Source organism: Bombus impatiens, unplaced genomic scaffold, assembly GCF_000188095.3.
Source record: "Bombus impatiens unplaced genomic scaffold, BIMP_2.2 scf_1055, whole genome shotgun sequence".
Taxonomy (NCBI): Eukaryota; Metazoa; Arthropoda; class Insecta; order Hymenoptera; family Apidae; genus Bombus; species Bombus impatiens.
Window position 1 is genome coordinate 765,375 of NT_177474.1, and position 12,467 is coordinate 777,841.

The 12,467-nt window shown below is 40.2% G+C and overlaps 1 long non-coding RNA gene across 1 annotated transcript in view; it reads left to right on the forward strand.

Annotated features, from left to right (window-relative positions):
* Positions 1-12,467, forward strand: part of LOC112213696 — a 58,441-nt gene that overhangs the window by 24,694 nt on the left and 21,280 nt on the right. Inside the window, exon 2 of the long non-coding RNA XR_004462637.1 lies at positions 3,397-3,643. This is a non-coding gene — a long non-coding RNA (uncharacterized LOC112213696). The remainder of the gene's footprint in view (positions 1-3,396; positions 3,644-12,467) is intronic.

A 12,467-nucleotide genomic window follows, 5' to 3' on the forward strand; every position in this document is an offset into this window, starting at 1 on the left:
GGTTTTCACGAGGACAGGCGGCTTGGCAGGAACTTCGTCACCTGTTAAGGACAGGTGTGAACCAGCTGAAATTTCGTTGAAACATATCCTGCAGGCGTGTTGGGATCGTAAAAAAGAGGCCACCGAGAACGAAAAGAAAAAGGTTCAAAATTCGAACAGCTGATGCAATTATAGCTGAGCGTTTGGTCCTTGTTTATCGGTAGATAAAGAATAAAAAAGGTACGGTTTTACCGTTCGACCTTACGATTCGTTCCGAAAACGAATAGAAAAGCGAGGTAGTAACGCTTGGAAACCGAAGGAACGAAATTTTACCTGGTGCGATACTTTGGGTGATTAATGTTTCCGAAGGCGGCCAAGATAGCCGGATAAGGACGAAGTTCGCTGCCTCAGCGTCTGACGATGATGACTATGTAAGGGCCGCGATTATGCTTTTACGTGGCACACAAAGTTAAAGGGGCGTCGGGATTAAAGGGGCACAATGAAATTTTTAACGAGACTATTATATCACGATCCTCGTGGACGATAATAACGAGCTGTATATTATTTTTTCTTCTTCTTTTTCTCTATTTCTCAGCTTTCGGTCTAACAGTTGTGATAATATATACACACGGCAGTTAGGATAAAATAATATCCTGTCTCGTTTGTCATTTTGTTAGGAAGAAACGGATGAACGATTTACACGGAACAACGATTTACACGGATTTAATCGTCTTAAATATCGCGCGTAAATTGCAATTTATCGGTAGAGCATAATTTTTAATGACCGATTTCCGTTAGAATTTTCATAAGAGTCCATACGGTTGGTCAAATTTCTTCGCTCGAGAAGACAACAGTTCCGTTTACTAATTATTATGTAAACACGCGTGCTCGTTAACGGCGAGATGTAATGGCGCGTGTACAGCTACTCGAATGTTCATTAAATATTAAATCGAACGAAAGCACGGCCGCGGTCGTAAAAAGAGCGCACGCATCGGGGCCGATGTGTTTTCATTTAGTTTTATTCGAGGACGATTTAACGATCTCCGGTTTTACGTACTTTCCTGCGAGATTGGCATCGTTTATTATGGTACAACCGGTTGTAATGGTCACCGACCATCGATCGCAGCACGCACTGTGCAAAATTATTACGTCATTATGCGCTATTAAATGGTGATTAATCGCGTTCGTTAGGTAATTCAATTGAACATTTGCTCGAACGAGTAAACGCGATAAACGTCGATTCGTTCGAGTCTAGGCTTTGCTTTTGGCCTTTTTTCTTTTTCTTTCGATCGCACTCGACACGCTGTATCTCGTTTGTCGTTCAATTTTTTCAAATTTCTCATTTCACTTCTTATAAATATTTCTTGCTCGAAAGTTAAATCTCGCGGGGGCGTAGTTATAAATGTTCGCACGAAGAGAATAAAAAGTGTACCGTGTGTACTTGGTTCTTTCGAAACGAAGCCGTATATTTCTTACCTGGTCTTCTAACGTTTCCCGACAACAGCCATTTAACATGGAAAATAACAGTTTACACGGGATACGCAGCGTATCCTCCGGTTGCTTATGACACGCATCTCCACTCTGTTTGCCGCGTAACACCGCTCCGGGCGAGCGAGGAATCGACAGTTTGACGGATCGATGACCGAGCACTGGATGGCCGCGGCGCGATCGTCGTTCGTGTGCATAGATTCCTGTGACAGGATCGCACGGAGGCGCAAAGGGAGCCATTATTTATGGGGGCGTAAATCAGGATCGAGCAGCGATCCGGCGGATCGATCACACGTCAACCACCGACAACCGTGTTCTCCTTTGTCGAGGAAACACTGACGAGCCGCCCACGCGTAACACGCCTATCATCGTCGTCGAACCAACGAAACGCGTAGTATAGTACCTCGATCCGGAGCTCGATCTTTCGCTCTTTCTCTTCTTTATGCAACGACCTGGTTGAACGTTCTGCCAGATCGACGGAGATCTCGACCAACGCCGGAGACTGAATTTGCATTTTTCTTAGATTCCGCTCGCTTACGGCTATCTTTAGATTTGCATAAGACTTACGAAGAATCGCGTGGCCGTTCGTGCAAAGATGATGCGTTCGATCAGTCAAATCATTCGGTCTGGTTCAGCGGTGTTAGCGTACGGTCTACGATAAACGAGTCCAGTTAACCCAGTGAAGTTTGTTTCAACGAATCTTCGTTGTGGGATTACGAGGGATGCGAACTTTGATTTGACTCGTATACCTGCTTTGAAAAATTTGGAGAAGCGTATACGCCGTATATTAAGAACATTGGAACTTCCACGCCGAAAGAAACGGCCAAGAATAGTTGGCATTCAATCCGTTTAATTGCTTTAGTCATTTCTCTGGCCAACGCGTTCCAACGGAAACAGCAGCAGTGGAACATCGATGGATCGTCGTCCTGTCGTTCGATCTAATTATTCTTACCGAGTATTGTTAATTGAATTACGCGATAAATCTGAATAACCGGAAATTAACGAGCTCGAGTAATAGTGAAATAATTTCTTAAGTAATAATTTCTTATGACGCACACTGTACCTAATTGGTCGTTATCGTATCCGAGAGATCGGTCACGCAATTATATGCGACGGCGATCTTGTCGTGAAGTGTGGAAAACCGGTGATCATTAGCCGGATGATAATCGCTGTTCAACGGAGATGAAATGGAAACTGAGTCGCGATACGAATTTTTATTGGCATTTATTCGTTCGGCGAAGAAAAGAAAGTAAAAGAGAGAAAAAACGTATAAAACATAAACATATGTGAGAACGTAGAAATTAAATACTTACGCCATCGACGGATTAACAACGGTTTACTTGTTCGTTCAATCCGATTCTGTCATTGCGCGTATCAACTTTTTTTGCTTTTTTGCTCTTTTGTCCTGTTTGTTGCTTTTTTCTTTTTTATCCTTTTGTCTCTTGTTTGTCGGTTTTTTTGAATAACGAAATGGCTCCGCGCTTGGCATGAAATTTATGTATTAAATTTGTAGCGCGCCGTAAATGTAAATTGCACGTGATATTTTACAGAGAGCCAGTTGGATTTGCAGGACTTTTATTTCTGCGTAGAGTTTAAACGTTTACCGGGGTGGAATTTCTTTGATCGTTGAAGCAAAAAATAACGGGCCAAGAACGTAGATTTTTGTATTCCAATCTCTTGGTCTCTTTGGAACATTATATACGTTTTTAACAAAATTCTAGTTTCAAAGATATATAATATTACAGGTAATTTACAAATAAAATATTGCAAGTAATCAAGGAGTTAACGCTTGCGTTTGAAAATTCGCAGCGTCAAAAATCTGACGAAATTTCCCTCGATAGGGCCAATATGTACATGAAAAAGTATCGTTATTCGAACGTCTTGGACATCGACATGTTTCTAACGTTCGAATGTGCTTCTATTTCCCAGGAGACCTGCCGTTGCTTCGCAAACGCCGTGAACCTTGGCAGTGATCACCCCTTGATCAATTATCCATCATTCGGCGAAGGACCAAAATTCGCGCCACAATCCGTGCAGTTGGCGATCGAACGTCTATAGTAACACTTCCCAAAGCGAAATTATATTTCGCGACAAGGGTGTTAATGAACGAGCTCGGGCTTCAAGCTTAAAATATTCGAGCGATCTAAGGTTCTCCAGAAGTCTGTTCTCAAAGTACGTATGAAATTTTAAATTCGAGTATTCCTGGCACGCTGATTCACGAGCATCGAATTCACGGAATTCGAGCGCACAAACGTCCGTTTATTAGAGGAATATTCCGGCCTGGTTGTGCACGTTACTTAACGCAAGGTTGTTTAGCACTTAAGAATAATTTACGAGGCTGGCCTACCGTACGTGCAGCATCTGGCCGGCGATTTGGTCGTTACAGAAAACGCCAGGCTAAAGAACGTCAGAGAAAATATTATGATTTCGTTTCCTCAATTGGAATTCAATTCTTTGCGAGCGATTCGATTCGCGACCATGCGATACTTTTACGCACATTCGTTCGTTTTTCTTTCTTACTTTTTGTGCTTTCTTTAAATAATAAACAGATGGTCGATTGAAATTGTTCTTGCACGATACATTGGTAAAAGCTGTTGCGCTCTTGTAAGTCGAGTTGTTCGTGGTTTCGCGATCAACGCATCTTGCCATTAAGAATTTAGCCTTCGACATTATGCTTTATATTATTGTCACAGTGTTACGTGTTGCTTGTCCTTGGTTAGCTTTCTGAGATTTAATGACGCTTAACGCGTTTAGGTTCATCGTGCAAGCAAACCTGCCTTTATTCATGAATTAATTACGACTTAACGACGTTTTTGAGTCACCTATGTGACTCATTTCCCGTTCGCAATTACACGAACGTTCGTTCAAAAGGTAGATTCGTGCTTTCAATAAAAATTGAAAATATCAGTAAACATATATATTTAGAAAGCAACCTGTTACTTGGAATTCTGTAACTGTTTTATAATTAAATCGCGATTGAAACAATTGACAATTGAAAATTTTCCGTCCAATGTATGCGATCCTCGACTATTCGTGCATCGAATTTTCACTCGTCAAGCGTTCGAAAATAAGCGCTGTCGATTACGACGCGAAGAAAGCAATAATTATTATCGACGAGCTTGCAACAGATTGCACCACCACTCAATTAGCACGCCGTTCGAACGGGATAATAAAATAAATTACTTTGTACCGATTTATTTTCCGACAGGTTTATAGACGATCGATACAGAGCGAATTAGGTGACGTTTTTTTACAAAGCAATGAAAATAATGAATGAACGATCGAAAGATCTTGTTTCATAGTACCTGAACGAAGCTTGTAAATGATATATGCCTACCGATGAAACAACTCTATCCTCGTAAAAATCATATAAACATATCGATAAAGTCATGAAACATATTATTAGTATTTAAATTACCTATAAAAATGATATTAAAATTCAGTAAAATTTTGTTCAAAGCCAACAAATCAATCGAAATAAAATCCAATCAATCGGGCAACGTGAAATGCATATCACATTTTTCAATAATTTTTCAATCAAATTCTATTCGCAATTAATAGCGGTATACAGCTAGGCCGTGAATTTTCCGAATTGAGAAAAAGATCGATACGCGTGGGTCGTCGATGAACGTGCAAGTTTTTGCATCTTTCGCTTCGCGCGTATTCATCGTCTCACAATCGAAACAAATAATAGGATTCTTCGATGAATTTCGTGCTTTCCTATCTAACTCCGCTAGAAATGACGATGTACCTGCATTCAGGCAGCTCTGTTAACGATTCGTCGTTAAAATTCAATTGGTTTCGAGCGGTTGGAAAATGGAAAGGGGAGACAGAATGTGCGAAGAGGAAAACCCGGGTGTTGCACGGGAACGCGCCATATTTTTTTCTCCGCGATTACGATTCACGGGGATTAATCTTTTTGGAATTCGAACGAAAAAAGAAATACGAAGAACAGCTCTGGATGGTGCGAGGCTGTGCAATTTTCTTCTCTTCGGATTTAAAGATATTTGCAACTTGTTCGACGTTTGTACAATGAATTTTTATTATCGTTAATAAGCGCTCAACAGTAGTCGGTAATCATTGCAGCCATTTCCTTTCCTTAGTGTATATACCGCTTTCTATAATAGAAATTTCTCGGTTGATGCGTTCTACCGGTCCATTCGTCGTTCGCGTTATCAGACTTTGAAGGAAAGTTATCCAAACGTGAGCGCAGAAAATGTACTTTTCAGGATATATTCTTCCATCAATTCATGCGGAATAGAATTTTTCCATTTTCGTTTTCCGAGGAAGCATTGCCTCGTTTCTTCCAAATAAAGTACATGCAAAGTCTTCCCATGTAATTTACTTGTAAAAGTTTCATCGTTTATTAAGTTTCTTATCTGTGGTCCAACAGATATGCCTCTCTTTATCTTTGTTTTCAAACGAGCAGATCCTGGTCTGGTTTTATTCCTCGGTCGTACAGTGTTTACCGTATCTCCTAATTTTTTGTATAAGTGGTGTAATATAATGTAAGCGGTTTATATATATATATCAATTTTTTAAAGTTTCGTCACGGTTAACGCGACGTTAAAAAAGACTTGTAAAATGCGATAACGAGTAAGATGCTTTACGTTTTTCTTCGCGATTCGAACCAATTGCATTTCTCTCGACAACTTTTTTACACGTCATCTACTAAACTAATCCTTCCAACTTCTTAGCGTAAAAAAGCTCAAATCGTGTTGGTCGAACTTTAAACATGTTATTCTGTTTCAAAGCAATTACGAATACTTTCTACCGTACTTACGACGTACGTACCTTTTCGAAATTGATCGCTAGCGTTTTATATTTTTTTCTCCTGATATCGATACGTTTCTAGGTGACCGATCTTTTTATACAGCGCTGTCCCCGCACCCTGCTGTCCCACTCATGAAGAAAATAGCGATATCTTGCATATCTTGTATACCTTAATCGGTAGCCAAGTAAATTAAAACTCAAGAGACACATGTACATTATTCCGATATCTAAAAACACTTTGAACGAATTTCCACAAGACACACGAATGAATTTATAAATCACCGTAACCCGATCGAATGCACAGAGGCCGGTTCTCGTTTAAAGCCCGGCTAAAGCTTCGAATCTTTGATCTTAATTATAGCATTAATTAAGAGTTTATCTGACTGGCAACTAGTCGACGATTGTCTGGGTTCTAACGGGATTTCTTCTTTTTTTGTCGCGTTTCGTATCAGTCCTCTCTTTCCTCTGGATAATCGGGCAGGCACTTTTATAAAATGAGAACTGGTTCGGTGGCACGGGTAAACCGCACGTGTTGAGCCCCATGGAAAATTAGATTTCGCGTAATTGGGTCGAATAAGTGGAAACGAGCGAGCGGCCAAAGGTAAAAATAACAATCACGATTTTACGTAGCTACCCTCGCGCGCCGTGGTTACCGTTCACGATGTAATTAACTGTGGAATGCTAAACAGCCACGATTTCGACCGGCCACTTTCCGAAGCGAATACATATAATCCTGCGATTATTTGTCGTCTATCGTGCCTTCGTACAGTTACTGCTAGTTTATTCTAGAGATCCAGTGATCAAAAACTACGTTGCATTTGAGCAACATGATTTCGTTGGAGTTCGTTCACGACCACAAATCTCACGATGTATCATCGCTATTTATCGAGGGAGCAATGATCATCGGGTTAACACGGTGTATACACAGGCTTTCGACTCAATACCAGGTCTGTGAGTATGAAACCGGAATTTGCCTAACTATCTCTCGAATCGTCACCTTCTTGTGAAATCATCGAATTTAACCATTTAAGTGCTCTATCGGTTCGTTGACTGTCCAGATATTCGAAAAGAACGTCTGAAACTACATGCTCCTGGGATTATTCATTAGAAGAAGCCAACTTCTTCGTATCGCTCCATAGCGGACTAACTTAAGTAACTTCGATCGTATCAAGAGACGTTGCTCAACTGTGAACGGCGTTAGCGAAATCGCCGACTTGTTTCACGGATCCCCTAACTTCCTTTAAAGCATTCGTATTATGCGAAAGTGCAGAAATCGTAGCTCGAGATTAACGCTCGCTCTTTTATACTTGGGCTCGCGTGTTCGACGCAAAAGGGCCCGTGCCCGTTAAATAAATGAATAATCGCCGATATCTACGATTGCCTTCTGCTTATGTATTTCGACGGGCCGACAAAAGCGGAAGAGGATCGCAGTGATGGCGGCGCTGATAAAATAGAAGAAAGAAGAAGAGAGGGAGAAACGAGGAAGGAACTGGAACAACGGAACGGATTCGGGGCTCTGTGCTCGCAAGATGACGTCATAAACTTTATTTATACCTGCGCGTGTTTCAAGCGTACAAGAACGGTGCCGTTATTCGGGGCACACCTCGTCTCAGTTGGCGCGGGTGCGAGTGCGAGCGAGAACGCGAGCGAGAACGCGAGCGCGAACGCTCGGATGCGGGCGTAAATACGTGAATACCCACGCCTGTGCACGTCCGTGCTTTGCGGTTGAACACGCACCAGAGCACATCCTACACTCGAGGATTGCATCATGCAACCAGGCTGCGTTGTTGGGTTACGAAATCCTGGAAAATCTACGAGCCCACGCGAGCCAGGGTCGCGTACAATCGATTCCTTCAGCGTTCACCCATCGGGGATTCAACGTACAACGTACCAATACCATCGAGGCGGTAGGATCGTTTCCTACATCGTGTTTTTCTCGTTTATTTTATTTCTTTTTTAATTAACCCAGATATTTCGCAATTCTTCGTTTTTTTTTTTGCTTTTTCCTTACACGGTAAACGCATCTAGATTAAATCTAATCTGAGGTAGTTAAGTTATTTGGAAAAATCAATTAGTACTTCGTCAAAGTATCAAAGCATTCGCGGGTATCATTTAGCCCGCAACTTCAATTACGTTTGTCCGTGCAAACGTTCATCAACAATTTCGCGTTCGCGCTGCTAAGCTGCGTATCGCGAAAATTTCCCCCGTAGTCTCGAGTACAGTGATTCTACGATAAAACAAGAAGAGCAAAAAGATAGAAAGAGGAAACAAAAAAGGGGGGGAGGGGAGGAGAAAGCCGATTCTCCGGTACGGAAATGGAGAGAGTCGAGGTGAATCCACAAAGCGGATCGCTACGGAGAGATTGTGCAGAAAAAGAAGTAAAAATTAAAGACCGAGGGAAATTCGGTTACGCTTTTGCGAATCACGAGCTCGCCATGACGTTTATGTGTGTATGCTCCTTTATGAATGAGATAGAGATAGAGATAAAGAACGGCGAGGGTCTGTAATGTTGCGACGCGTTTCTCCACGTGTGTGTTAGTTAACAGGAAACGGGGGAAATATAAAATGAATTACGAGTGGAACGGACACGTTTGTGTCGGCCATCATTTACAGTTAATACGAGAAAAATGCATATTCGTGTTTCCCACAGACGATGTTTTAATCTTGCCCGTTTAAACTTCCCTGCGAGCGCGTCTCTGTGTTGACGATATAAGATAAGACGCGGCCAGAAACCTGGGAAAATGTGATTTATACGCGACGCGACCGAGTCGTTCTCGTCGTTAATTTTGGCATTCACGATTTAAAGTGTACGAGTAAAAATGATTGCGATTCGACGGTTAATATCATCGAATCGATAGCATCCATCGGAAAATGTCAATTGCAATTAGCTGTTTGCCAGCAACTCGTAAAGATCCGGCATTCTCGATTTACGAATTTTTTGAAATCTTGGTCGTAATCTTTCCAACCAGATTCATCGCTTTGTAAAGTTACAAAATTTATTATTAACTCGCGTCTTACGAGGGGAAAGCCAGCCAGTACGATATACCCGAGTCTCGTTGCAAGATACGATGTATCGTGCATGATATTAAAACAAAAATCAAGTTGCTACGAAATTCAACAACGACAGAGGAAAGGGATGGAACGGTAGGGATATTATTTCATATGTAATTGTGAAATAACGAACGTCTGGACTCATAATGCAGGTGGTAGACCAGCGTGCAGGCCCTGAATTTAAAAGAGCTCATTAAAAGAATGCAAGGAGTTCACTGACTTTGAGAACAGCCCACGAAGAAATGTTGCAGTCGTTTTTTAAATTAAGTCTCACGCGTCGCGGTGTTTAACAGCTGCAAAAGTCAATTTACCATCCATCGATTCTACGCTTTTATCGCTGACGAGATACTTATTGTTATATTATACAATGATATGTATATTATACGAACATATCTATTATTCGACCTGCAGTTTCGAGATTACGTAACTATTCTTGTAAAGAGGACTACTTCTATCTACTCATGCGACACAAATTCTTACCAGACAATTGATCTATTTTCATAGCTCCGCTGTTTCCGTCTAAGTACAATTTTATTCACTTCGGAATTGCAGCGACTTTAGCGGTTTAAAAGGATGTTTGTATCAACAACGAATCGTGATAATTTTCTAATTATCTATAATTAATGCCCTATTTATAGTTGCCATTTCTAATACGACTAATATTTAATAATATTTCTCGCAACATGTAAACGATCTTGTCAGAATTGGTTGGACTGATCCATAATAACGCACGTGTGCGAACGTCTTAAAGGGTCTACAAATTGGTCAGGTGGGGATGGCCATTTTAATCGTCACATTATGTATGCAAATTCCAAATGCGAACATGTCAGCTGTAAACTGAAACTTCGTATCACAAAGTCAATATCGGAAGAGGAACGCGTCATGTACGAGCAATTAATTAGAGCGAAATATAAAATTTATAATAGAAGAACATCTGGAAAAAGAATTTTCTTTAAGAATATTCTATTCGATGAACGATATCCTGTTAATCTAAAGTAACGTAAAAGGAAGAGATTAATCCAGGAAAGGGATTTAATCGAGACCGATAAATTAAATAAATAAATGAATTTCTATCGGTAATTAAAAAGCCAAGCAGAAAGTCGTTTCTTTCGAGACGAATATGGAATATTTATAGCCGATTAAAGCGTAGCTTTATTAAAAAATTGATGTCAGGTCGCCTACAAATTTAGATGGAATTCGAGAAGCGAAGCTTCCAATTATGCTCGTAATAGAATTACCCTAACAAAATGATCTAATAAAGATCAAACGGCGTTCTGCAACTAGGTTCGAGCCAGAGTACTCCCCTTTTATCAGTGCCTCTGAATTTAGGTCATGTTTTTGTTGGGACAGAAAAGTCTTCTGCTAAGAGAAGAAACGTATTATTCTTTGAAAGCGCTATAGCTCGTTCTCGCTTCTTTTGCTTGCTTCGTAAACATTTATTCCTTATAATGCTTTGTTCAGAAGAAAAACGTAACATTTTTCTTTTATAGAAACAATTGATCAAATATTCATTGCCATGAAAGCTAGCTGCCCATAACCTATAGTGCACCAATTATGTCATTATGTATAGAATCTATATTCAGTTTGACGTATTCGATCGAACAGAACAAATAACGAAAGAAAAATTCTTTTGCCCGCAACTGTTTGTACGGTGTACATATTCGTATACACTAGAATCTCCGGTACATGTCCAAATTAATCGGGACATATAACTATACGGATGGGAGAATTTTCGGATAGTAGAACACTTTCTTTTCGTAGAATTATTCTATGTACAAAATAATACAAAAATTATTTATGGATTCTATATCTTTCTTACTTTCAAATTAAATAAATTTGTTGATTCAAGCTACGTTGAATTTACATTCTGCTCGTACTTCGATCTAAATTTTCTTTCTAATGCCACAAACACCTTGAAATAACGAAGCTTTTTATCGTCATTTTCATTGCAATCTTCTTTCTTACGATACAAGGACTTCCGATGTTTGACAGCAATATGTATTATTTCGAAACTTCTTCGCATAACGTACATCTAGATACAGGCATTCCGCTATCTTCTATCGTTACTTTATGTTAATAAAAATCGTTGCTATACAACAATGGTTAAATATTTATTTTCCAATTCCTTTAAAGATTTTCTACTTTTTGAAATACTTCTGAAATACTTTTTCAAATGCTACTTCTTGATGCCATCGATCGTAGATTCTTGTCGTTTTTACAACACTTCCGCGTATTTTTCTAGTTTGCGAAATACGTATCTTTTGTTTTCTTCCGACGCTTGGCACAATCACGCACTTCCTCTCTGACGTCATTATGACGTCACCAGATAATAACACGTACGATAAACTTGTAGAAAGAACGCGTAATGGTAAAAGACGCAAAGAGGAAATATCGTTCTGTTAATAAAACCTTCGAATAGTGGAACTTTCGTATAATACGACACTCGGATAACAAATTTTCGAATAGCGAAGATGTCGCTGTATTGGTGCATTTTAGGTGATTGGACATTCGGATTAAAAGGGTCAAAAGTCCGGTAACAGGTGACAATTTGTTTGGTGACGTTACAAATCGCACGGTGTACCAAGGAAATAAAACAGTTCCCAGTGAATAATTCAAAAGCATCGAAATCGAACGGCTACCGAACAGATATTCTCTTTTGTTCGCTTTAGCTTGCTTTCTCCAATCCGATCGGAAGAAATTCGATTTTATCATAAGCTGGTGTCTGACTTGTCCCTTTCTTTCCTCGCGTCAGACACTCTTCTGTTATGTCATAAATAACAAGGATATGTATGGAGAGTCCGAGAAAGGGGCACGTGCGTCCAACGATTTCATCTGCGAACGTTGCATGCCATTATATACAGTTCTGTTTAACATACAAAACAAATAAGATAGAACCGTTCGTATGCAGCATCGCGTTCGCCTGGGGATCTCTTTTCTCTGCTTGCCTCGTGAATTTTTCCAACGAAATTTAATTCAGTAGTTCCAGGCGGACCTGCGAGACCAATATGAACATTGCCGCACTCGGGATTCGCCTCTTTTGTTCGTGTATAGACGCGTTTAAAATATTTCCAACCCCGCGTTTCCTATTCTCCAGATATCCAGATTATTTATTACTGCATTATACGTTTCTGCTAGGAAATTCGAAGAATCGACGAGCCAAGCAAAATTTCTCTCTT